The following is a 27,836-nucleotide window of genomic DNA, read 5'->3' as shown; positions in this document are numbered from 1 at the left end:
ATATTTCATCTCTCCGGAAAGTAATCTTTTAAATTCAGGAGAGGAGAAGTGGATAGATCCTCTCTTTTAGTCCTGTAGCTACACTCAATCTTGAGTTGGGGAGGCTGGGAGAGGTTGGGGTTAGGGGAGGCTGAGGGAGGGGAGACTGGGGAGGCTGGAGCCTTTGGCCCTAAGTGTGGGGAGAGCTCTGCTGAACACGTCGGGCCCAATCGCCGCGAGTGAATTTACTGCCGTTCTACTTCCTGCTCTAGTGGGCAGATAAGATTACAGAATTTAGATTCAGCACCAGTACTCTGCCCCCTCAGCACGGCTAACAAACACTCACACACACACACACACACACACACACACACACACACACACACACACACACACACACACACACACACACACACACACACACACACCAACCACACATACACACACCAACCACACATACAGGGAGAGGAAGGAAGTCCCGGGTAACCATGGTATTTTGCAGCTGCAATACCATGCAATAGGTGGTATGGGTTGATTCACAGATTGTAGTAATGAGACAGGCGGATGATTTTGCAATGTAACATACTGTACTTCACCCCGCCAGTATCCCTATGCGGAGTGCGTAGCCTGCACTTGATCAATCAACGTGGAGAAAAAAATTGATTGGACCACCAATTAAACACTTGACATTTTGTTTGGAGAGCCGACTGTTGACAGCTGACAGTTGGTTCGACAGTATACCTCACATACATCCTCACTGAGCCATCTTGTCAGTTCAGGGTGTGCCACATGCTAAACTAATTGCATATGAATAACACATATAACTAAGTTGACAGATATTTCAAGAGCCAAAATCTATCCAATGAAATGTAGAAACAAAAAACTGTATTCAATTCATATTATGGGGTGAAATAACATACAGAGATGCAACAATAATAATAATAATAATAATAATAATCCATTTACAAAAAGGTGTATCTACCTCTTTTATGTTGTCCTAATTCAATCAGAGGCGAGGCGCTAATCTCATAATCTGCGTTTAACAGACCGCGGGCGGCGTGCAATGATGATCTCGACAGGACAGATTACCTGTGAATTATCCACTCAGAAAAGGACTATCACTTATCAAGAGGCTGAAGTGTCAATTGATTTGAATCTTCAGTCCCCAATGTGACGTGTCTCTCTCACACCTCCAGTCAATCACAGGCCAGAAAGACAAATGGTTGGTCTAGTTAACCCAACGGTATATGTTCTAATGATGCAGGTTGCATCCACATGCTCCAGGGAGAAGCTCGTTTGACCTTCGCAAAATGGGGGACAGTGTTTCATATTATGAGGCATGTCTTACCTTGCTTCAAAGTAGCCTCTAGCCAAAATCACCACCATAGAAATGGGGAGACAATCATTTTATAAAGACTTCTTCATATTGTTCTCCTGTTGTAATAATATTTTCTTTCAACTTGCTGTCATTGTCCAGCAGCCAAAGGCATTATCCTAGTCATATTACCAACCCATGATAGTTGTTAGATCTGTATATCTCCCCTCAAAGGGATATTTCCATCTCTGTCCATGAAACCGCTTGCAGGTGCGTTGCGCATTTTAGAACTGTGTTTTTCCGCCAAATGCATTTTAGAACTGTGTTTTTCCGCCAATTGCATTTTAGAACTGTGTTTTTCCGCCAATTGCATTTTAGAACTGTGTTTTTCCGCCAATTGCATTTTAGAACTGTGTTTTCCGCCAATTGCATTTTAGAACTGTGTTTTTCCGCCAAATGCATTTTAGAACTGTGTTTTTCCGCCAATTGCATTTTAGAACTGTGTTTTTCCGCCAATTGCATTTTAGAACTGTGTTTTTCCGCCAATTGCATTTTAGAACTGTGTTTTCCGCCAATTGCATTTTAGAACTGTGTTTTTCCGCCAAATGCATTTTAGAACTGTGTTTTTCCGCCAATTGCATTTTAGAACTGTGTTTTTCCGCCAATTGCATTTTGGAACATTCGCCTCTTTGCACATTGCGGCGCTTAAAATGTGAAGAAATAATAGTTTGTCAACGTGTTAAGCTAAATGTTCGGATCTGTTCCATCGGCCGTATTAATTGATATGGTGTATAGCTCCACCACGCTACTTTGATACGCAATGTTGGGATCAGGGAGTATACACAATGCCCACTGAAGAATAAGTGGGTATACGGCATATACCTGCACATACCCTTCACTACACCACTGCTCTTGTAAGCCTGTTAAAACACCTTTCACAACGCCACCATACACAATGTCAGGACCATTGATGATGACACTCTCTTGACACTGTGAAGACACATAATGTGGCCCGAGGGGGGCAGAATACTGAAAATGTATACTTCAGTACTGTTACTTAGATTGTAATTTACTCAAGTCAAAGAAACTACTCAAGTAATAAGAAGAAAACTACTTAAGCACTAGTTATACATTTAGTTTGGTAATGTTTTACCTTGTGGTAAACTGTGACAGCAAACAAGAAGAACAACAAGTTAGTGGAATTGATTTGACATTAATAATTTATTTAAGCCTGCCAGCACCATCTTGCAGATGTCGTCCAGCCCAGGTAGTCTCCAATGAAGACTGAATTCAACTAAGTCCTTAGGCTGTTCATTTTCAATATAATCAATTTCATAAAAAGGGAATTGGTGCTCAAGACAATGAAATATCAAGGAGGATCAGGTTAGTGTTACAACAGTCAAACCAGGGCTGCCGGATAACGTGTGGTCAGGTGGCATTTGCCACAGCACTTTTCAATCAGGTGTGGCAGTGCCATGCTTCTTCTTTTTTTTTACCGATTTGCCTCATGATTGGTCAACTCCTTCACAATTTCTCTGTCCTTCACGTCGGGGTGCTGCTGCAGGCTCTGTGCTTGTCTTGACCAATCAATCGCAGGTTGCGTGGGCCGGACACAACACACAAAGCTCAAGTGCTCTCCACTTTCTTCAGGCATTTATTTAGCAAGGAAAAGGATGGCTACTTTGAAGAATTTGTTTTTTGGGGGGTTACTACATGATTCCATATGTGTTATTTCATAGTTTTGATGTCTTCACTGTTATTCTACAATGTGGAAAATAGTAAAATAAAGAAGCCCTTGAATGACTGTCCACACTTTTGACTGGTACTGAATATATATATATCTATATATCTATATATATATATATTCAGTACCAGTCAAAAGTGTGGACAGTCATTCAAGGGTTTTTCTTTATTTGGCTTTATTATGTTGGATATAAAAGACTGTAAAAACACCAGCTCCAAGTGATTTTAAATTAAGAAATCTGTTCCCAAGCATAATGGAGATACACGTGATCGTATACACATGTAAAAAAGGTTGGAAATTATTATGTTTTAGTCAAACCTTATATCTGTTTGGGCTTCTTGCGGTCAATTTGCAGTCTACAAATTATTTGTAATTATGCTCTGGCCCCCCGACCATCCTGTCAAGAAAAAATCGGCCCGCGGCTGAATCTAGTTGATGATCCCTGGTTTAATGGGTCTGTTTTATTGTCATCTGGCATTTATCATTTTCTCACCTGACTTTACATGGGTAGGCCTAATATCATGAGAGGGACAGCTGGTTGCTCAGTCACTTTTGCTAGCTGGAATGTTAAATCATTAAATCACCCAGTGAAACGTAAAATGTTTTTTTTTTTGCGCATTTAAATCAACTTAAATCAACTTAATAAATATTGTCTTTCTTCAGGAGAAACATATCCGCATTTTTGACCACTCTCGCTTAAAAGGAGGGTGGATCAGTCAGTCATATCATTCTAATTTTCATTCTAAAACTAGAGGAGCAGCCATTTTAATTAGTAAGAACATACCGTTCGCAATGTCAAGTGTAGAGGCAGACTCTGCAGGCCGTTTCATTATTGTAATAGGAAGACCGTGTACTAAACCTGTTATCTTAGCAAACATTTACGCACCAAATTGGGGCAACAGTTCATTCTTCACAAATGTACTTTCTCGATTCCCAAATATGGATGCCCATATTAGATGGTGATATGAATTGTGTACTGTTGCCCAATCAGAATCGTAGCTCTCCTAGGGCATCATCTCCATCAAAGACTCGCAATTCATCTCTTAAGACATATGACATATGTGATGCTTGGCATTTCCTCAATCCCACAGCTAGGGAGTATTGTTTTTTTCTCGCCAGTTCATAAGACCTTCTCACGTTTAGACCATTTTTTCCTGGACAATAGATTTCTGATTACCAAGCTATCGTCATTTCGGATCATTTTCCCCGTACGATGAAGCTAATTATACCAAATACACAGCCTAATTATCATCCTTGGTGGCTTAACTCACTGCTACTATCAGAAGAAACCTTTGTTTCTTTTATATCATCTCAAATTGAGATGCTTAATCAAACCCCTGGAATGTCTTCTATGACAGTATGGGAATCAATGCAGGCCGATCTATAAGGGGTCAAATTATATCGTACAGCGCAAGATTAAGGAAGTGCAATATTCAACGCCTTGGGGAATTTACAAACAAAATCTTGGATTTGGATATGGCATATTCACAGTCTTCATCCCCAGACCTACTAAAACAAAGTTTGACACTTCAGAGAGAGTTTGATCTCCTTTCAACTCGACAAGCTGAAAAGCATATTAGTAAATCTTGATACCAAAATTATGAAATTATGAAAATGTTTGCACGTCAAGGATCTGCAAATCAAACCATACCTGAGATAAATGACGAGCTGGGTAATGTATTGATCATTAGAGATCAATTCATGCTTTCATAACTTTTACTCACAATTGTGACAGACTGGCTCAAATCGGTTTTATGTAGCAAAATTTGAAATTGTGTTTTTTACATTGAATAAAAGTAGACTGCATTTTTGTGGAACAAAGGGAAAGTAATTATACTTTGAAGTTGATAAACTTAAACTTAAATGGCCTTGAATGTTTTTGTACCTACTGGAGAGCTCTCCTTTGTCTACAACCATTCAGCATTGTTCACACCCTCTTAAGCCAGCCCCACCCATCTCTTTAAGGATTCACATGTGAGGTCATGTGCTAAACAGTGAGTAGTGTAGTAAAGATTAAGACTAAAAAATGTAAAAGTAGTAACATACAATAAGGAAAAAATCCAGGTAAACAGAAAGATAAAATGTGTCCAGATAATATATATATTTTTTTGTATATCTATCAATCTATGTCCTTAATCAGTATAAAGGAGGAAATGTTGCTCATTTGTTGAGCAAAATCAAAGCTGTGGATGCATTACATTAGCTGTGGATGTTCGAGAAGGCATTTCTGCCCCCATAAAACATTTTGATAAAAAAAGACAAATTTAAGTTCAAACGGCTCTCCTGTGAAGTCTTGCAAACATACGCCTAGTTTCCTGAAATGGGTCACATTTATACACTTCGTTAAATACACAGGTAACACTACCTTATTCAACACCTTCTTTGAGAATTTAGATATTCCTACAGTTGAACCTAAGATTTGCTGCTGAATTAATGAATTAATGATAATGAACAATTATCTGTAGAAGAGATTGTGTTGGCAATTAAATCTATGCGGTGTGGTAAATCCTCTGGTCCCAATAGATTTCTGAGCAAAGTCTTTAGAATTTTTAAAATAAACTTTCTCCTCTCTTGCTTTCCGTATTTGAGGAATCATTCTCCTCAAACTCTGTACCCTCAACAATGAGACAGGCATGTATTTCACTTATTCTGAAAAATAAAATAAAACTCAGAGTGATGTTGATATTGGCCAGTTTCTAGATACTATACTTTCTAAGATACTTTCCCGCCGTTTTGAATCAGTCCTTCTTCATTCTTCATACTTTTTTCAAGATTTGATGTATTTATAGTATACTTTATAATCCCTCTTCATCTGACACACAATAAATAGTGTCATCACTTGATGCTGAGAAGGCGATTGATCAGGTGGAGTGGGATTTTCTTTTTTAGACTCAAATTATTTGGATTTGGTCCCAATTTTATATCCTGGATCAGTCCTTTATTTTTCCCTTATGGCTGCAATGCGCACAAATAATAACCTTTCATCCTATCTCCAACTTCAATGTGGGACAAGATTGGGTTGTCCCGCCTCCTCGGATGTTCGCCATCGCAATATAGCCTTTAGCCATAGCAATACGTACTAACACCACTATCAAAGCTATTCGAAGAAGGAGCTTAGAGCATAAAGTCTCACTCTGTGTGGATGACATGCTATTAGATACAGTGCATTCGGAAAGTATTCAGATCCCTTTTTTGTTACGTTACAGCCTTATTCTAAAATTGATTAAATAAATGTTCTCAGAAATCTACACACAATACCCCATAATGACAAAGTTTTTTAATTGTTATGTATAAACATTTAGTAAAAATAAAAAACAGAAATTCCTTACTTACATAAGTATTCAGACCCTTTGCTATGAGACTCGAAATTGAGCTCAGGTGCATCCTGTTTCCATTGATCATCGTTGAGATGTTTCTACAACTTGAGTGGAGTCCACCTGTGGCAAATGCAATTGATTGGACGTTATTTGGAAAGGCACAAACCTGTCTATATAAGATCCCACAGTTGACAGTGCATGTCAGAGCAATGAGCCAATGAGCCATGAGGTCTAAAAAAAAATCCGTAGAGCTCCGAGACAGCATTGTGTGGATGCACAGATCTGAGGAAAGGTACCGAAAAATGTCTGCAGCATTGATAGTCCCCAAGAACACAGTGGCCTCCATCATTCTTAAATGGAAGAAGTTTGGAACCACCAAGACTCATCCTAGCTGCCTAGCCAAACTGAGCAAACTGAGCAATCAGAGGAGAAGTACCAAGAACCCTATGGTCACTCTGACAGAGCTCCAGAGTTTCTCTGTGGAGATGGGAGAACCTTTCAGAAGGACAACCATCTCTGCAGCACTCCACCAATCAGGCCTTTATGGTAGTGGCCAGATGGAAGCCACTCCTCAGTAAAAGGCACATAACAGCATGCTTGGAGTTTTCCGAAAGGTCCTTAAAGGGCTTAAGGTGAAGCCAAGATTGAACTCTTTGGCCTGAATGCCAAGCATTATGTCTGGCAGAAGCCTGTCACAATCCCTACGGTGAAGCATGGTGGTGGCAGCATCATGCTGTGGGGATGTTTGTCAGCGACAGGGACTGGGAAACTAGTGAGGATTGAGGGACAGATGAATGGAGCAAAGTACAGAGAGATCCTTGATGAAACCTGCTCCAGAGAGCTCAGGACCTCAGACTGGGACGAAGGTTCACCTTTCAACAGGACAACGACCCTAAGCACACAGCCAATACAATGCAGGAGTGGCTTCGGGTGTAACGGTCGTCATATGAAGAAGGTGTGGACCAAAGCGCAGCATGGTAGGTATTCATAATAATTTTAATAAAGATGAATACTGAACAAAAACAACAAACCGACAAACGAACAGTTCTGTAAGGTGCAACAAAAACACTAAACAGAAAATAACTACCCACACCCATAGTGGGAAAACAGTCTGCCTAAGTATGGTTCTCAATCAGAGACAACGATTTCCAGCTTCCTCTGACTGGGAACCATACCAGGCCAAACACATAGAAATAAAAAACATAGAACACAAAACATAGAATGCCCACCCCAACTCACGCCCTGACCAAACTAAAATAGAGACATAAAAAAGGAACTAAGGTCAGGAAGTGACATCGGGACAATTCTCTGAATGTCCTTGAGTGGCCCAGCCAGAGCCTGGACTTGAACTCAAACAAATATTTCTGGAGAGACCTGAAAATAGCTGTGCGGCAACACTCCCATCCAACCTGATGGGAGTGTTGAGAGGATCTTCAGTGAAGGATGGGAGAAACTCCCCAAAAACGGGTGTGCCACGCTTGTAGCGTCAAACCCAAGAAGACTCAAGGCTGTAATCTTTGCCAAAGGTGCTTCAACAAAGTACTGATTTAAGGATCTTAAGGATTTACTTATGTAAATGTGATATTTCAGTTTTTGTTATTGTTTGCAAAAATGTATAAAAAACGTTTTTTTCTTTGTCATTATGGGGTATTGTGTGTAGATTGATGAGATAATACATTTAAAAAAATCCAGTTTAGAATAAGGCTGTAACGTAAACATTTTTTGGAAAAAACAAGGGTTCTAAATGCTTTACGAAAACACTGTATGTCTGACGCTTTAACTGATTTTTCAGGATCTACTAAAGACATTTAAAATATCCGGATATGAAGTTAATCTTCAAAAAATTGAATTGATTCCTGTTAATCCTTCTGACTTGCACATTTCTTTTAGGAATGTGCCCTTCAGAGTGATTACACAGAAATGTAAATACTTGGAATTTGGGTTACACACGATTTCAAATATCTCTATTAAGCCAATTTCCCTCCCTTAACACTCCCTTGAATGCTGGCTTTGGGCGGAAATATTTACACTGTGAAAATGGATGTATTACCTAAGTTTTTATACTTATTTCAATGTATTCCTATCTTTCTGACAAAATATTTTTTTATCCCCATGAATAATCTGATATCTGCTTTTATCTGGAGCAAGAGATCTTTCCCCCAGGGTGGTCTAGCACTTCCAAACTTTCAATATTATTACTGGGCAGCTAATATAAGAATCATTCTTTATTGGATGACTGAAATCTCTGATGTTGCAGGCCCAAAATGGTTGACTCTAGAGGTTTCATCCTGTGGCCCCACTTCAGCTGCCTTACTCTTATCAAAACTCACATTAGTCCAGGCGATCATTTGCTCTTAGTAATTTTCAACTTCTGCCCCGTTATTAACATTTTATGTGCGTGATGTCAGAATAGACTCACTGTTCCAAAATGTGAATGTTACACAACAGGACAGTTAACCCCTGCTGCCCTCAATTTAAATTATTTTCTAACAAGTTGTATTTTTTGACAACTGTTTGAATTCAGGTGAGTTCAGTCTCCTCATTAATTCACATAGAAGTAGCCCATTTCACTGTTGTGGACCATTTACTTTTGAGGCTTTACTGAACCCGACAAACTTCTCTCTTTGATGAGAGCCCAAGCACCTCCCCAGTGTTTTCCCAGATCAAGTATGCTGACATTTGCGCAGTCTAGCACAAAACTGTTCCCCTTTGTCACATTTTCTGAATGGCGCTCACATTTCCTTCATTGTTGTTTTCCTTACAAATAATAACTTTGGACATGTGTGCGTTCCAGTCAAATTAAGTGTATATCGTGTTGTCGTTTCTACTAACACATTTGGAATTCAACAAATGTCTGTCTTTCTGAGTGGGTGAATAAATGTTGAAATCTTATTGATGTCAACCAAGTATTACCCACTTTTCCACATTGAAATGACATCAGTAAGTTTGCTGACGACACAACAGTGGTAGGCCTGATCACAGACAACAATGAGAAAGTCTATAGGGAGGAGGTCAGAGACCTGGCAGCGTGGTGCCAGGACAACAACCCCCCCCCCCCCCCTCCAATGTGAGCAAGACAAAGGAGATGATCGTGGACTACAGGAAAAGGAGGGCAGAACAGGCCCCCATCAACATTGACAGGGCTGTAGTGGAGCGGGTTGAGAGCTTCAAGTTCCTTGGTGTCCACATCACCAACAAACTGTCATTGTCCAGGCACACCAAGACAGTCATGAAGAGGGCACAACAACACCTTTTCCCCCTCAGGAGACTGAAAAGATTTGGCTTGTCTTCCCAGATCCTCAAAACGTTCTTCAGCTGCACCATCGAGAGCATTGCATCACCGACTGGTATGGCAACTGCTCGGCATCTGACCGAAAGGCGCTATGGAGGGTAGTGCGTACGGCCCAATACATCACTGGGGCCAAGCTTCCTGCTGTCCATGACCTATTTACTAGTCGTGTCAGAGAAAGGTCCAAAAAATTGTCAAAGACTCCAGTCACCCAAGTCAAAGACTGTTCTCTCTGCTACTGCATGATAAGTGGTACCGCAGCGCCAAGTCTCAGTCCAAAATGCTCCTTAACAGCTTCTACCCCAACCTATAAGACTGCTGAACAATTAATAAAATGGCCACCCAGACTATTTACATTGACCCCCTTTGTTTTTACACTTCTGCTACTCACTTTTTATTATCTATGCATAGTCACTTTACCCCTACCTACATGTACAAATGACCTTGACTAACCTGTACCCCCACACATTGACTCGGTACCGGTACCCCCTGTATATAGCCTTGTTATTGTTATGTAATTATGTGTTACTTTTGATTGTATTTTTTACTTTAGTTTATTAAGAAAATATTTTCTTAACTCTATTTCTTGAACTGCATTGTTGGTTAAGGGCTTGTAATTAAGTGTTTCACGGTAAGGTTTACACCTGTTGCATGTGAAAAATAACATTTTATTTGATGTGCCCTGTGGACAACTTTGAAAGCCAATGGACTTCAGAGTTTTGATGACAAGCTATTTGGAATGCATTTCATTGGTTCAAGGGGAACCAATTGTCACGCCCTGACCTGAGTATTCTTTGTTTTCTTTATATATTTTGGTTAGGTCAGGGTGTGACATGGGTAATGTATGTGTTTTGTACTGTCTAGGGGTTTTGTAGGTTTATGGGGTTGTTTACCATCTAGGTGTTTATGTATGTCTATGGTTGCCTAGATTGGTTCTCAATTAGAGGCAGCTGTTTATCGTTGTCTTTGATTGGGAACCATATTTAGGCAGCCATCTTCTTTGGGTATTTTGTGGGTTATTGTCTATGTGATGTTGCATGTTTGCACTTAGTGTTTATAGCGGTCACGTTTGTGTTGATATTCTGTTCTGTTTGTTTAGTGTACTTCGTGTTTGTTTTCAGCTATCATTAAAAGAATGGATTCACATCACGCTGCGCTTTGGTCTCACTACGACGTTGGTGACACCAATAATGTAAAAAAAAATAGACAATCTCATAATTTGGAGTTACAAGGTTTTCATCCGACAGCAGCGATATAATAATATAAATCTATGTAACTGAAGTGATTTAGTCAAATGTAATTAGTAAAGTTACTTCCTTCAAGAAAAAACGTTTACTATTTTATACATTGTAGAGTCATAGCGAAGACATCAAAACTATTAAATAACACATGTAATCATGTAGTCACCAAAAAGATGTTAAACAAATCAAAATATATTTTATATTTCAGATTCTTCAAACTAGCCACCCTTTGCCTTGATGACAGCTTTGCACACTCTTGGTATTATATCAACCATCTTCATGAGGTAGTCACCTGGAATGCATTTCAATTAACAGGTGCGCCTTGTTTAAAAGTTCATTTGTGGAATTTCTTTCCTTTTCAATGCGTTTGAGCCAATCAGTTGTGTTGTGACAAGGTAGGGGTGGTATACAGAAGATAGCCCTATTGGGTAAAAGACCAATTCCATATTATGGCAAGAACAGCTCAAATAAGCACAGAGAAACGACAGTCCTTCATTACTTTAAGACATGGCGGTCAGTCAACCCAGAACATTTTAAAAACGTTGACATTTTTTTCAAGTGCAGTCGCAAAAACCATCAAGCACTATGATGAAACTGGCTCTCATGAGGAATGCCACAGGAAGGGAAGACCCAGAATTACCTCTGCTGCAGAGGATAAGTTCATTAGAGTTACCAGCCCAAATAAATGCTTCACATAAATAACAGACACATCTCAACATCAACTGTTCAGGGATAACTGTATGAATCAGGCCTTTGAGGTTGAATTCCTGCGAAGAAACCACTACTAAAGGACACCAATAAGTAGAACAGACTTGCTTGGGCCAAGAAACATGAGCAATGGACATTAGACCGGTGGAAATCTGTCCTTTGGTCTGATGAGTCTAAATTTGAGATTTTTGGTTCCAACCGCCATGTCTTTGTGAGATGCAGAGTAGGTGAACGGATGATCTCCGCATGTGTGTTTCCCACCATGAAGCATGGAGGAGGTGTGATGGTGTGGGGGTGCTTTGCTGGTGACACTGCATGTGATTTATTCAGAATTCAAGGCACACTTAACCAGCATGGCAACCACTGCAGCGATACGCCATCCCATCTGGTTTGCGCTTAGTAGGACTATAATTTGTTTTTCAACAGGACAATGACCCAACACACCTCCAAGCTGTGTAAGGGCTATTTGACCAAGAAGGAGAGTGATGGAGTGCTGCATCAGATGACCTGTCCTCCACAATCATCCGACCTCAACCCAATTAAGATGGTTTGGGATGAGTTGGACTGCGGTGTGAAGGAAAAGCAGCCAACAAGTGCACAATATATGTAGGAACTCCTCCACTGTTGGAAAATCATTCCGGGTGAAGATGGTTGAGAGACTGCCAAGGGTGTGCAAAGCTGTCTTCAAGGCAGTGTGGCTACTTTGAAGAATATCAAAATAAAATATATTTAGATATGTTTAACACTTTTATGGTAACTACATAATTCTATATGTGTTATTTTATAGTTTTGATGTCTTCACTATTATTATACAATGTAGAAAATAGTGAAAATAAAGAAAAACCCTTGAATGAGTAGGTGTGTGCAAATTTTTGACTGTGAATGCATATATTTACACACCATGAGGTTGGAATAAAACTGTGAAATGGTGAAAATTATGATCATGCCCTTTTAGTGTAAGAGCTGTTTAAAAATACCTCCTGAAACCTCAGTCTGTTTTTGTGGAATGGAGTTTTATCCTGCCTGGTGTTATCACCAGGTGCTAAATTAGTTAATAGACCGGTAACAAATTGAGTTACAAGCCTCTCCGCAAATAACCACTAGCTTTCAGTTTTCCCCTCCCACCAGACAGTCAAGTCCTAGCCAAAGTCTTGCTTGAGAAATTGCTATTTGCTTAGAAGCATTTTTTTCCTCATTTTTTATTGAAAACAATCCCAGTAAGTTACTTAATTGTTACCCAGAAATGTTTTGATATTGAGATTTATAAAAAGGCTGCTGTGGACATTACTTGTAGTTACTACTCACCTCTGAATGTGGCCAACCAGGCCTGTGTCTTAAGATGGCACACCTACTCTCCACCTCTCCATCTTTCTCCATGCACCTGAACTCAGGTATTGGCTCTGTTGACTGTTCAGATTGAATATATATTTCCTGACATGTGAAATTGCAGAGTAGAAAAAACAAGAACTGCTTCTTGATCCACTGTAGTACCCAGTGACCAGCTTTCCCACAGTGAGACCAGCCAGCAGTCACATTCCCTTTTGCCCTCATATGAAAAAGTGTCCTTGCAGCTCTGTGGATTTTTAACACAAGAATAGTCATTTTGACTCAACATAAATATATTTCATCCTTGACTTTTCTTAAATAAATCTATTTAACACACCTATGTTGTAGGGATGGGTGATACATCAAATTAATTTAATTAATTTAAATGTATGTTTTTATGTTATTCCAAATGCCAGTATCACAAGAATCAAGTTTTTTTTCTCCAGTGTTTATGAGCTTTTATGTCCGGTTGTTCTCATGTTGTCTTTTTTCTCGTCTCCTTCGCACCTTCTGTGCTGTGCACCTTCCCATTTACACAAGAGATCTGCATATAATGACGAGACGCACATGTCTCCGACCTAACAATGGGAGTTGTTGTCCCAAAGGCAGGAAGGCAGGCAACACGCTTAGGTCCAAAATAAGCCCATAGAAGTGCATTGTTCTCATTTTGGACAGATCTGAGCAAGAATTTTACACACATACACCAAGCCCCTCCCCTTGCCACTCACACCAACAAAGTTGAAAGATCACATTTTCCTCTCTGACAAGCGGTTTCATCTCGCTACTGGCATTTGAGGTTTGGTCCAACAGAATAGGTCATATGGACACCAAATTTTACTGTATTAGAGGCGAAGTTAACCTTTCTAATGACACACTTGTATGTCTCAACTACTCAAAATGTGGGCAGAGCAGACACTACTAAAATGAGAGTATCAATGAACATTGATCCTGGAAAATGAATGCTCAGTTTGTCCCGTGCGGTATTGCGGTACCAAGTACCGCTAGCAACATTTTAGCCAAACACTGTTATTCAAGCTGTCTAGTCTGTTTTATAAATGTGCAATTTAGCATAAACACAATTCTATAAGGAACTGGCAACTGGTTCTCATTCTGAGAGATAAGGTAGGCCACTTGATTACAAAGTGAACAGGCTAACATGCTGTTCAAAGAGTTGAAGGTGAACAAAAGCTGTGTTTATAACGATTAAACTGTTCTGCCTTTTTAGCTACAGTAGCAAATAGATCCAAATTGGCTAAACTTGAAATATAAAGATTAGCTGGCTACTCACTAGCATGTGGGCTTGTGACTGAGAGATTGTTTATGAGATGTGTTCATTTTCTATAGCCTAATGCCTGCTACGAGAAGTAAGTTATTATTAGTGAATGTGCATTATGCATGGTTCTGGTTACATTTGGAACAACAAAGGGCACTTTCATAGACAGACTTGAAAGCCAGATCAGTGATTATTGCAAGAAAAGCAGGCTAAATTATTTTGATAAAATAATACAATTATTAGTGGTTTTTATGGTTGTGGAAGGCTTATATTTAGCCTAGGTGCTGTAGGTGCTGTCACAAGCCCTGAATTCCTTAGATTTTGCTGACTGTTTGAACTGCGTTGTATCTGATCTTTAATTGGACAACAACGCTTATTTTGAGAAAACATGAGCATGAGGCAACAGATAGCCTACAGTAACATAAACGAATGAAAATGCAATTTTGTTCTCTTAAATTATATATATTTTGTTCTCTAATGTTACCTAAGACCTTCATGAACACAACCAAAATAACATATATGTGAAATATGAAATATATTTATTAGACTGTCAGAAAGTTGGTCCCTCGAGGCCAGGCTTTTCTAGTGTTAATTGTATATTGATTCTCTTTTCATCTTTACTTATAACGTTACGAATTGCACATCAAACTAGCTAAATTCATAATCTCTTGAATTTCAGAAAATGTCCCATCCCCTGCCCTCCCTGACATTTTTATTTGTCCACCCCCCCCCCCAAAGGTCTGTGCACTGCCCTGCCAGCCAATGTTTTAAGGCTGTCTGTGCTTGCATTGTTTGCTATAAATGCATCTGGTCGTTCTTGTCAGTAAGTGTTCTGAAATAATCCTGTCTTTATATGTAATATTTGATTTCTGTGGTGTGTAAGTGTGACGTTATTCCCCAGTTGCCTTAAAACAGCTGTGTGATCGGCTCTTATAACAGATAGGCCTTTCATATTAGCCTGCATACATAGCTGCTGTTTGTTCCTTATCAGAAACTCTGGAAATTACACTGGTTGGTGGTGAATTGGCAAACATGGAATGGGTCCAATTTCATAAAAATCAAAGAGCTTAATTTCAGACAGAGTAGACTAGTCAACATTCCAGGGCTGCAACTTTTAGCAGCACGCAATACAGATAATTTGCATGGTGACACATTTTTTTATGCCTTCAAGGATATGCCTCTCCTCCAGTATGTGGATTTAAGTAATAACCGAATACTCTAATGGTTATTGTCAGACACTTTTCAAAGGTACCCCTAGACTTTACCACCTCAACATGAGCCTCAACTCAGAAATCCGGTTAGTTCACTTCTTGCCTTTCTCGAGACTAAAGTCCCTTCAGGTGATGGACTTTCACCATACAGAGCTCAATTCAGACAATTTCAACCTGGAGAACTTGGACATATCTTACATGAGCATGACCTTCACAAACAAGTTTATCTTCCAAGGACTTGGGAATCTGAGAGTGCTCAAGATGCCAGGCAGCAGTTTACAAGGTGAATTCATCTCTCAGATGTCTGTGAATTACTCTTCTTGAAACATGGGATATTTCATCTTGTGGTATTGAGAAACTGCTCTGGAACTCTTTTGCTAATCTGAATAAGTTAAGACATTTGAATTTCAGCGGACATCAGTTAACGGCTGTAGATTTCTTGACCAATCCATGCCTTGCTGCACTTACAGTGCCTTCAGAAAGTATTCATACCCCTTGACTTATTCCACATTTTGTTGTGTTACAGCCTTAATTCAAAATGGATTAAACAAAATTCTCTCACCCATCTACACACAATACCCCATAATGAAGTGAAAACATGTTGCTAATTTATTGAAAATTAAATACACAAATATATAATTTACATAAGTATTCACACCCCTGAGTCAATACATGTTAGAATCACCTTTAGCAGTGATTTCAGCTGTGAGTCTTTCTGGGTTGGTCTGTAAGAACTTTGCACAAAGAGTGAGACCAATTCTCATGTGACTTGTTAAGCAAATTTCTACTCCTGAACTTATTAAAGGCTTGCCATAACAAAGGGGTTGAATACTTATTGACTCAAGACATTTCATTTTTTATTAATTTGCGAACATTTCTAAAAACATAATTCCACTTTGACATTATTGGGTATTGTGTGTAGGCTAGTGACACAAAATCTAAATTTAATACATTTTAAATTCAGGCTGTAACACAATAAAATGGGGAAAAATTCAAGGGCTGTGAATACTTTCCGTAAGCACTGTAAACTTTCCTTGTGGGGGAAAGTTCTGTCTAAAATAAGTATAATATAGAACAAGTAGGAGGATGTGAGGAGAGTGGACATCATGGAGCTTCCTAATTCTGTGAATGGTCTGATTGTCCTGGCACTAAATGCTGCCATGTACAAGACAACGCCTGCAGTGAATGGGTGCAAATGCAGAGACAGAGACAGGGACGCCCACTGACACGCCAAGCTTACAGCTATCAAATGTAATCTCTTAGATTGATTGTTTACAGGCAATTATTTGTATGGTCTTGTAACGGTTGTCGTTTGGAGAAAGAGAGGAAACGCAGCGTGGTAAGTGTTCATATTTTTAATAAAACAACTGAACACTGAAAAAAGAAAACGACAAACGAACAGTCCTGTAAGGTGACGAAAAACACTAAACAGAAAATAAACACCCACAACCAAAATGGGGAAAACAGGCTACCTAAGTATGATTCTCAATCAGAGACAACGAACGACACCTGCCTCTGATTGAGAACCATACCAGGCCAAACACATAAATACTACATAGAACATAGACTACCCACCCCAACACATGCCCTAACCAAACTAACACAAAGACATAATAAAGGAACTAAGGTCAGAACGTGACAGGTCTAAATACTAAAGACTTCCATTTCTCAACTCCATGAACATGATGTCAAATTACATATCTTCACCACTGAAGTGTAACATTTGCTAGCTAGTTAACGTACTATAATTAAGTGATTGTGTTAACCAAGTTAGTTAGCAAACTAGATCAAATTATTTAGAGTAAGTTATCAACTATCAGACTTGAGTCTCAAGTCCTGAAAATTGGAGTCAACCAGTGACTTGGAATTGGACTCAGTAGAGATTTTGTTTTCATAATTCAATATGCTAGCTACAACAAAGCATGTTCGGTAGCTATTAGCTAGCTAGCCTTACTAATGTGCAACAATGCTATTTTTCAACATTATGAACTGTAGCTTGAAAGATTGTTTGACCGCAGACTTTGGCATGAACAAGGTACTTGTGACTTGACTTGGACACAAGTATAAAGGACTTGGACTTAAACGCTAGGGACTTGTGACTTGACTTGGACACAAGTATAAAGGACTTGGACTTAAACGCTAGGGACTTGGGACTTAACTTGATGTTTAGTGAGTTGATTTACATCACTGCACTGTTGTGTCAAAAACATGCCTCCAAAAATAACTAGGTGGCTATTGTAATAGTAGCCCTCGGTGACGAGTCACAGACATACAGTGACGGGTGTTATCAGGTCCACAGACTCACCAGAGACAGTCTCTTCCTAATAAGAGATCATATTTGTAATCAGTGGTGCAGAACACTTTTTTTTTAGGTGAGGGAGCGCAATTGTTTTATTTTGATGACGTCATCATTTCCTCAATCAACGTTTGTACTGACAGATGTAGCCAATTGAATAGCCTATCATTATTGAATATGCATAAAATGCATCCTCCCATTCCAACGTCTGCCTATGTCCACACATTTGTCTCAATATTATTATTATATTTGAATACCCTCAAACACCAAGTTAGGCACAGGCTACCTAATTTCAAAATAGGCCATCTTCACTGTCAATCGGGAACGATCATTTTTTTTACCGGTGAAATGTCCAAGCTGCATCTCCATGCCAATCATTTGACTGATCTCAAGGGAATATGCAGTTAGATCTTCTTGAATTATTGTTTTGTGAGTGAATTAGAGCATAATATGGTGTTAACAAACTATTAGCATTTCTTGTATTTTGTTTCAATCAAAGTATATCCTGACTAGTGGCACAACCATCCTAAAATCTCATTAGAAATGAGGAGGTGTTTTTGGTGTAACAGTAATGTTATAGGCCTATTATGCTATGGTATTGTATTCGGTTATGTTATGTAAAATGTAAATTAATCAATATGTGATCGTGTGAGACATTGATTAGTCTTTGAAGCACGATTGTGAGAAGTGATAATCTGCTATTTGTAATAATAATATTAAGTGATGAGTATGACTATTAGGCGTAGGCAACAGATCTTGATGAGATGTCATTTTAAGAGATTGGAGCGCCCTTTGTGGTGCTGAAAGGACAGTGAGCAATGATGTCAAAGAAGCTGAACCAAGTTGTGGTGCTGAAGGACAGCTTTACCATTCGGCCAGTTCAGGAACAAACAACAATCATTTGCAGGAGGCCTATAGCCTAATGTAAATACAAATACATATAGCTTAATATCATTGCACTGTTTGTGAGGAGAGCTTTATTGCGAGTAGGAATTTCATTGTGTTGTGTAGTTTACACTGTATCATAAATAAACGTTGATTTGATTAGCTTGAACACATGGCTACAATATACTGTACCCTATTACAGAATTAAAGTAAACAGAAAGCTAAACTGTCAATTCATAGAATGTATTTGCATAGATTAAACATGCTAAGTAGTGAACATAAATCATTACTACGTAGAATTGCAGGAAATACATTTTTAAAACAGCCATAAGATTCATGCATCTAAATAAAATATAACCTAAATTGCATTATTACCTCCAACTTGGCCCAATTCACATTTGAATTTGCCCGCCCTGACATATCAAGCTAGAACGGGCCATGCATCTCAACCAATAGCCAATGTAGGCTAAATATCACAAGCAATATCACAAGCGAGCCTCCACAGTGCACACACATAGCCTATAGTTCCTCATCATTCTTGCCACCGCCAGAGAAGAAAGAGAAGAAACCTAACTCTAGGCTGCTATACATATTTATTTGGTTTGTCATTCTATAGTTTTTCATGGAATGTTTGTGGTAATTAACACCCTACTGATTTATGGGGGTATTTATTTCTCTAAATTTTACACTTGTATTTTTGTTTTTACTCTTGTTTTCCAAATGGTTATCCTCTATTTCCATATTTTCTCTCCCTCCCTATTTATGTTCCAACTTTTCCTGTCCCCACTAGCAAAATTCTCTCATCCAAAAATGCTCGCAACCCTCCCAACCCCTTTATGCAGGTGAATTTCCACTGTTGAAGTGATATTTTCCCTCTTTCCTATGCACTGCACCAGAGGAAGACTCTCACCACCTTTTCAAGAGCTGCTGAGTTTCTGTCAAAGATATCAGCGCCTTGCAATGTTGCCCTGCCAGTAGTAAACTACTACAATGTGAAATCCCTCACATTAAAAGCAGTTTGACCAAAGAACACAGTGGCTGTGTACGAATACCCATACTTGCGTCCTAAATAATAGGCCATTTGAGTATGCGAAAAAATAAAGTTTCATTGTATTTGACATTTAGAAGATTGAGTATACTTTAAATGTCTAGATGTCATACTCATTTCGGCTTTGACAACAGCTGATCAATTAGATATGGAGATGCGCTCCCGAAATCAACGAATAGTGGGAAACAATGCAAACGTGCATGACGCGTTTTCAGTATGCGAAATCAGAATGTTTTATAGTATGTGAATTTTCAAAAAATCGAATGTGCTTTAAAAGTCAGCATGTTATAGAGATTGTTTCGATCACGTGGACTGGGATATGTTCCGGGAAGCCTCAGACAACAACATTGACATATACGCTGACTCGGTGAGCGAGTTTATTAGCAACTGCATCGGTGATGCTGTACCCACTGACTATTAAAACCTTCCCTAACCAGAAACCGTGGATTGATGGCAGCATTCACGCCAAACTGAAAGTGCGAACCGCCGCTTTTAATCATGGCAAGGCGACTAGAAATCTGACTGAATACAAACAGTGTAGCTATTCCCTCCGCAAGGCAATCAAACAAGCAAAGCTTGTATAGAGACAAAGTAGAGTCGCAATTCAATGGCTCAAACACGAGAAGTATGTGGCAGGGTTTACAGTCAATCACTGATTACAAAAAGAAAACCAGCCCCGTCGCGGACATCGACGTCTTGCTCCCAGACAAATTAAACAACTTCTTTGCTTGCTTTGAGGACAATACAGTGCCACTGATACTGCATCCATTTTGCTGAGTAGAGTGTTGGAAGCAATTTTGTAGATGACATCGCCGAAGTCGAGGATCGGTAGGATAGTCAGTTTTACTAGGGTAAGTTTGGCGGCGTGAGTGTAGGAGGCTTTGTTGCGGAAGAGAAAGCCGACTCTAGATTTGATTTTCGATTGGAGATGTTTGATATGAGTCTGGAAGGAGAGTTTACAGTCTAGCCAGACACCTAGGTACTTATAGATGTCCACATATTCAAGGTCGGAACCATCCAGGGTGGTGATGCTAGTCAGGCGTGCGGGTGCAGGCAGCGATCGGTTGAAAGCATGCATTTGGTTTTACTAGCATTTAAGAGCAGTTGGAGGCCACGGAAGGAGTGTTGTATGGCATTGAAGCTCGTTTGGAGGTTAGATAGCACAGTGTCCAAGGACGGGCCGGAAGTATATAGAATGGTGTCGTCTGCGTAGAGGTGGATCAGGGAATAGCCCGCAGCAAGAGCAACATCATTGATATATACGGAGAAAAGAGTCGGCCCGAGAATTGAACCCTGTGGCACCCCCATAGAGACTGCCAGAGGACCGGACAGCATGCCCTCCGATTTGACACACTGAACTCTGTCTGCAAAGTAGTTGGTGAACCAGGCAAGGCAGTCATCAGAAAAACCGAGGCTTCTGAGTCTGCCGATAAGAATATGGTGATTGACAGAGTTGAAAGCCTTGGCAAGGTCGATGAAGACGGCTGCACAGTACTGTCTTTTATCGATGGCGGTTATGATATCGTTTAGTACGTTGTGCGTGGCTGAGGTGCACTCGTGACAGGCTTGGAAACCAGATTGCAGAGCGGAGAAGGTACGGTGGGATTCGAGATGGTCAGTGACCTGTTTGTTGACTTGGCTTTCGAAGACCTTAGATAGGCAGGCCAGGATGGATAAAGGTCTGTAACAGTTTGGGTCCAGGGTGTCTCCGCCTTTGAAGAGGGGGATGACTGCGGCAGCTTTCCAATCCTTGGGGATCTCAGACGATATGAAAGAGAGGTTGAACAGGCTGGTAATAGGGGTTGCGACAATGGCGGCGGATAGTTTCAGAAATAGAGGGTCCAGATTGTCAAGCCCAGCTGATTTGTACGGGTCCAGGTTTTGCAGCTCTTTCAGAATATCTGCTATCTGGATTTGGGTTAAGGAGAACCTGGAGAGGCTTGGGCGAGTAGCTGCGGGGGGGGGGGGGGGGGGGGGGGGGGGGGCTGTTGGCCGAGGTTGGAGTAGCCAGGCGGAAGTCATGGCCAGCCATGTAGAAATGCTTGTTGAAGTTTTCGATAATCATGGATTTATCGGTGGTGACCGTGTTACCTAGCCTCAGTGCAGTGGGCAGCTGGGAGAAGGTGCTCTTGTTCTCCATGGACTTCACAGTGTCCCAAAACTTTTTGGAGTTGGAGCTACAGGATGCAAATTTCTGCCTGAAGAAGCTGGCCTTAGCTTTCCTGACTGACTGCGTGTATTGGTTCCTGACTTCCCTAAACACTTGCATATCGCGGGGACTATTCAATGCTATTGCAGTCCGCCACAGGATGTTTTTGTGCTGGTCGAGGGCAGTCAGGTCTGGAGTGAACCAAGGGCGATATCTGTTCTTAGTTCTGCATTTTTTGAACGGAGCATGCTTATCTAAAATGGAGTGGCTGCTGCCAACATACAGACTCAAATCTCTGGCCACTTTAATACATTTTATAAATGGATTTAATAAAGGTTTCACAAGTCACTTTAAATAACGCCACTTTAATAATGTCTACATATCCTACATTACTCATCTCATATGCATATACTGTATTCTATACCATCTACTGCATCTTGCCTATGCCGCACGGCCATCGCTCATCCATATATTTATATGTACATATTCTTATTCATTCCTTTACATTTGTGTGTATAAGGGGGTCGTTTTTAATTTGTTAGATTACTTGTTTGATATGACTGCACTGTCAGAACTAGAAGCACAAACATTTCGCTACATTTGCATTAACATCTGCTAACCATGTGTATGTGACCAGTACAATTTGATTTGATTTGATTTCGGCTTTTCGTCTATGTAGTATTCACTGCACACCTTTTGGGTATTTCACAGCCACAATGAATTGGAAAAGGGGGGCTGCGAGTTTTTAAAGTTAGATCTCTACAAGTAAACAACAAAATAACTTGGACAATGACGCATAGCACTTTTGCGGTGGTGTTCAAATGTAAGTATCTTTTGTTCTCCTTAAAATGATCACGACTATTTCATCGTAACGTTACATCTTTGAAAACAGATCTGCAGCCTACTGCTTGTCGTGCCTTTAGCTAAGTACGTGCTTTAGTAGGACTAGAAGTTAACGATTTGAATAGTAACATTAGCTACAGGGTTACTTACTTTCTGTTGAGCGAAAACTTCATATTTAACATAAGCCTAGTTAGCTAGCTAGCTACTTGTTGTAAATACCTATACTTGTTTTCAAACTGTTACAGGGTCTGATGACAATATCAGGCATTTAATTCAGTGGCGAACAGTGCTGGAGAAATGCCGCAAAAAAGGTTTTGAGTAAGTCATGCGACCATAATTAGCTCTCTTGCCACTGCACTATGCACATCCACTAGCTATAGCCAACTAACGTTAGTAACGCGGTAGCTTACATTCCTATTTTCCACAACGGTGATGTTCCCAAAACTTTGATTTTCTTCTAGTTCTCCTGATTTGTTACGTCGTTTTATCTGTGTTAAGTTGATATGTGTTTATTTTGTTGGTATTTTATTTGTAGCTATTTATTTATTTTCTACAGTTTTTTGGTGAAGTCCTTTTTTAAACCCCTGTTTTCTCATTGAAATGTGTTTCTTGATTGTAATATTTTTTTTAATTTGATACCGGTACATCAACTGATGGTGTGTTTTACTTTCAATATTTCAACATTCAAAAATGCACTAACACATCTGAGCTATGGTACATGGCACATGGTAACAATTAAATACATTGAAAGAAAAAAGAAACCTGCACACTGCTCTTGCTAGTATTACTTTTTTATTGAAGTTTACGTGTCAGCCTCTTGGCCTTCTTCAGAGCATTGACAGTAGCTCTACTAAACTAAATAAACCATCTTTGGTATAATAATAATTGATCACATTTCTATGGCATCAAAAGCAAAAAAACAAACAAGTCATATATCATGAGTAACCTAGCTATAGTTGGCTAGATCAACCAAAGTAGAGGCCAAGTCTTTGAGTGCATGCATCCTCCAAAGATGGCGAGGGACAGGTCATGACTTGATCAGATGAAGGTATTCAGGGAGATGGTTGATGAAGATGGAGTCTGGTGATGATCTTGTAGAGGGCTAGTCGTGTAGCCACTGGACTTCTCATTCACAATGTATGGCACCCACTTGGGTGATTCCTCAGAGTAGTAGCCATTCGTCCTCATTAGGAGCCATCAGCCTCAGCACTGCATTCCTCTACTGCATCTCCCATTCCTCTCAAACTTCAGGTGACTCTTCAATTGATACATGTGTAGGCCTATGCTACACTCAACTTTACTCCAAATACTTTGTACCAAATGCTTGCTACGTAGCTAACGTTATCCCAAAACAACAACACAAAATATTAATGTGTGGGGCTACAGACGATCCTTTCTGGTTCTTATGAAGCCGTAACTGACGTTGCGTTCAAGACAACAGGGAACTTGGGGGAAAAAATTGCCCCCCGACTGGGATAAGTCAGAAACTCAGGCATCATCCTTGGGCTTCGACTTCTCCGACATAAAGATTACAGAGGTCATGATCTTTCCCAGTCTGAGCTTGTTTTGTTCCCAAAATCCCCGTTTTCTTGATCACACCAAAAGTAGTACCAAAAATCGTCCGTGGCATACTGCATACTTTTTACTAAACAGTACGTTTTGCCCTACCCTGTACGTTTAGCCCCACCCAGTGACCTTTCATAGCACGGTTAGTACACAGTATGCAGTGTAATTAAGTAGTAGACAAGCCAGATTCCGGACACTGCCATTGTATTCTGCAACCTGCCCATCCAAGCCTTGTTCGGTGTGTTTTCGCAACAAAATGTCTCCAGGAAATATTTCAGGTTTGCGCTGAGCTTTGTTGATGTAGCACAGCGGACTGATAAAGCCCAAAAGGTCAATGTGGCATAAAACAGCAATGAGTTAATATTTTATCAGGTGCCCACATCCTCCACTCAATGATTTTGTAGCAAAAACATAAGTAGAAATAAATTATATCAATGGCTTTTAATTTTGTGGAAAACAGGTACCTTTCTTGAGAACATACTTCAAAAATACTTTTAAGAGCTCAGACAAAGCCTCCAGCAACAACAAGTGAAGAGAAAATATTTAATGTACAAAAAATATTGAATCACTAAAAACTTGTAAATAAATAAAGTAAATAAAATATAGAATAGAAGAAGAATTTAAGCAATGAGGTCTGTGTCCTTCAAGGAATAATCTTCAAAGGGACTTTGTATCTCCACTATAACGTAAGACCTAGCGTCATACAGTCATCACTCGATCCCCAGTCACCATGTTTTCTGTAAGCATCTGCCAGTATGTGCCAATATGACTCACTTTGTCACAGAGATTTCTCTAGTTTTGGGTTCACACTCAACATACACTTGTCTCATTTCAAATTCCAGTATGTTGATAGATCATTTAGCATCTCCAAATGAGATTTAAAGTAGATTCCATTCTGACCAAGTAACAAGTGCACAATGATATTTTTGTACAAAACATATTCATCACTTGCGTTTACTCGTTGAATAACAACGCACGACATAATCAGTGACCTGATTGTACGTGAACCATTAGGTTTCACAGGTTGGCATTTATTGTCATGAATCTTGCCCCGGAGGCAGCTCAGCAGAGTTTTCGTGAATTTTCATGAAATAGCACATTTTCACTTAGCAGCTGGACCATCTTGCAGAAATGACTTAGTTCTGCCTTGTCGTGACGTGACTATCATTAATGTGATAACTGCTATTCATCAAATAATTGGCTACTATGTTTAATTCATACTCAATTAAATTATTCATGCAACATTTAATTAATTTTGAATTTGAGGCACAACTGGAAAAGTTATTTATCGAGATACTGCCTCCCGACTTAAACTCTAAAGATATCTATATATCTCTTACATCAATAAAAGTAAATGAATCATTTTTACCTCATCAGTCTCATTCTGAACATTGCATAATCCTTGGATATCTGTACAAACCTTAACCTAAGTGTTGAATCAGTGATACACAAATTGACTTAATTGTTTATTTACTAACTAACTAAATCATCACACAGAATACGTAAACACACACAGCATAAGTTATTGATTACATACATAATCAAATTAAAACAGGTCCCTAGTGGACTAACAAAAGCACGACCGTGAGGGGGGAGAAAAAGAGAGTTAACTTATCGTACATACATTTGGAAGCTACGCTCGCGGGAATATGAATACTTTGCACATGAATGACTGCTCATTCGGAAAAGAAATGCAATGTATATATTTACGCATATATGTCTTTGTCGTCTCTCTGTTGAACTCGATGGATAAATGGGAAGTGGTTCGATTTGTAGGCTTCTTCTGTCCGGGAGTATTCGTTAGAATAGATACTTCAGGTGTACCACGCGGTGGTAAGAGGGAGCTGTTCTTCCCTCTCATCTTTGGTCAAATGTCCTAGACTACTTTACAGACACAGCTGAGCTGCAGACTGAATGTTTGGTCTAGTCTTCACCCTCTTCAATCGTTGAGAGTTTCAGAGTGTCTAACCATTTCAACGTGTGGGCCACGGCCTCACGTTCTCTTTTCTTTAATGGTTGATTTTTCAGGGTTCAGCTCCCGACCACTTTACATGCCAGCAGTAAACCGACATGTTTTGGCCTCATGTAAATTTCTTTAGCGAGTCCTTTGAAGCACACTGGCCTTGGAGGGCGTTCCGTCATGTTAACACTGAGCTCTGAGTTCACTTGGGCGTGGCTACTGACTGGGCACAAGTTTGCATGAAAAACATTTCTCATATAGAAGGCTAAAATCACATTTCTATCTTTTCAAAAATAGTTTAATATTTAATTATATAATTTTTACAACATTTAGATGTAAATCTGATATTTACAGTGTGAAAACTCTTAAATGTTTCCGTTTCCGTGTTTATTTTCAGCTAACTTAACATGTAGAAATATTTGTATGAACTTATCAAGATTCAACAACTGAGACATAAACTGAACAAGTTCCACAAACATGTGACTAACAGAAATGGAATGTGTCCCTGAACAAAGGGGGGTCAAAATCAAAAGTAACAGTCAGTGTCTGGTGTGGCCACCAGGTGCATTAAGTACTGCAGTGCATCTCCTCCTCATGGACTGCACCAGATTTGCCAGTTCTTGCTGTGAGATGTTACCCCACTCTTCCATCAAGGCACCTGCATGTTCCCGGACATTTCTGGGGGGAATGTTTCTAGCCCTCACCCTCCGATCCAACAGGTCCCAGACATGCTCAATGGGATTGAGATCCGGGCTCTTCACTGGCCATGGCAGAACACTGACATTCCTGTCTTGCAGGAAATCATGCACAGAACAAGCAGTATGTTTGGTGGCATTGTCATGCTGGAGGGTCATGTCAGGATGAGCCTGCAGGAATTGGTACCACATGAGGGAGGAGGATGTCTTCCCTGTAAAGCACAGCATTGAGATTGCCTGCAATGACAACAAGCTCAGTCCGATGATGCTGTGACACACCACCCCAGACCATGATGAACCCTCCACCTCCAAATCGATCCCGCTCCAGAGTACAGGCTTCAGTGTAATGCTCATTCCTTCAACGATAAACGTGAATCCGACCATCACCCCTGGTGAGACAAAACCGTGACTCTTCAGTGAAGAGCACTCAGTCTAGCCTCTCTCAGCCTATTGTGGACAATCTGAGCCCTGATGAGGGATTGTGCGTTCCTGGTGTAACTCGGGCAGTTGTTGTTGCCATCCTGTACCTGTCCCGCAGGTGTGATGTTCAGATGTTCGGATGTACCGATCCTGTGCAGGTGTTGATACACGTGGTCTGCCACTGCAAGGACAATCAGCTATCCATCCTTCCTCACTGTAGCACTGTCTTAGGAGTCTCACAGTACGGACATTGCAATTTATTGCCCTGGCCACATCTGCAGTCCTCATGCCTCCCTGCAGTATGCCTAAGGCACGTTCACGCAGATGAGCAGGGACCCTGGGCATCTTTCTTTTGGTGTTTTTCAGAGTCAGTAGAAAGGCAGCTTTAGTGTCCTAAGTTTTCATAACTGTGACCTTCATTTCCTACCGTCTGTAAGCTGTTAGTGTCTTAATGACCGTTCCACAGGTGCATGTTCATTAATTGTGTTGGGATCATTGTCATGCAGAAAGACCCAGCCACGTTTCATCTTCAATGCCCTTGCTCATGGAAGGAGGTTTTCACTCAAAATCT

At 40.0% G+C, this 27,836-nt stretch overlaps 1 protein-coding gene and 1 long non-coding RNA gene across 4 annotated transcripts in view; one reads left to right on the top strand and one right to left on the bottom strand.

Moving 5' to 3' along the window:
- LOC149975859 (uncharacterized) overlaps positions 1-27,836 on the bottom strand; it is a 944,026-nt gene that overhangs the window by 443,638 nt on the left and 472,552 nt on the right. The gene's annotated exons all lie outside the window — the stretch shown is intronic.
- LOC110493888 (solute carrier family 12 member 5) overlaps positions 1-27,836 on the top strand; it is a 328,213-nt gene that overhangs the window by 88,177 nt on the left and 212,200 nt on the right. The window lies entirely within an intron of this gene.

This window comes from Oncorhynchus mykiss, chromosome 17, assembly GCF_057628025.1.
Source record: "Oncorhynchus mykiss isolate SJ-2025 chromosome 17, ASM5762802v1, whole genome shotgun sequence".
Taxonomy (NCBI): Eukaryota; Metazoa; Chordata; class Actinopteri; order Salmoniformes; family Salmonidae; genus Oncorhynchus; species Oncorhynchus mykiss.
Note: the sequence above shows the minus strand (reverse complement) of the source record. Positions and strands in the feature narration are given on the sequence as shown.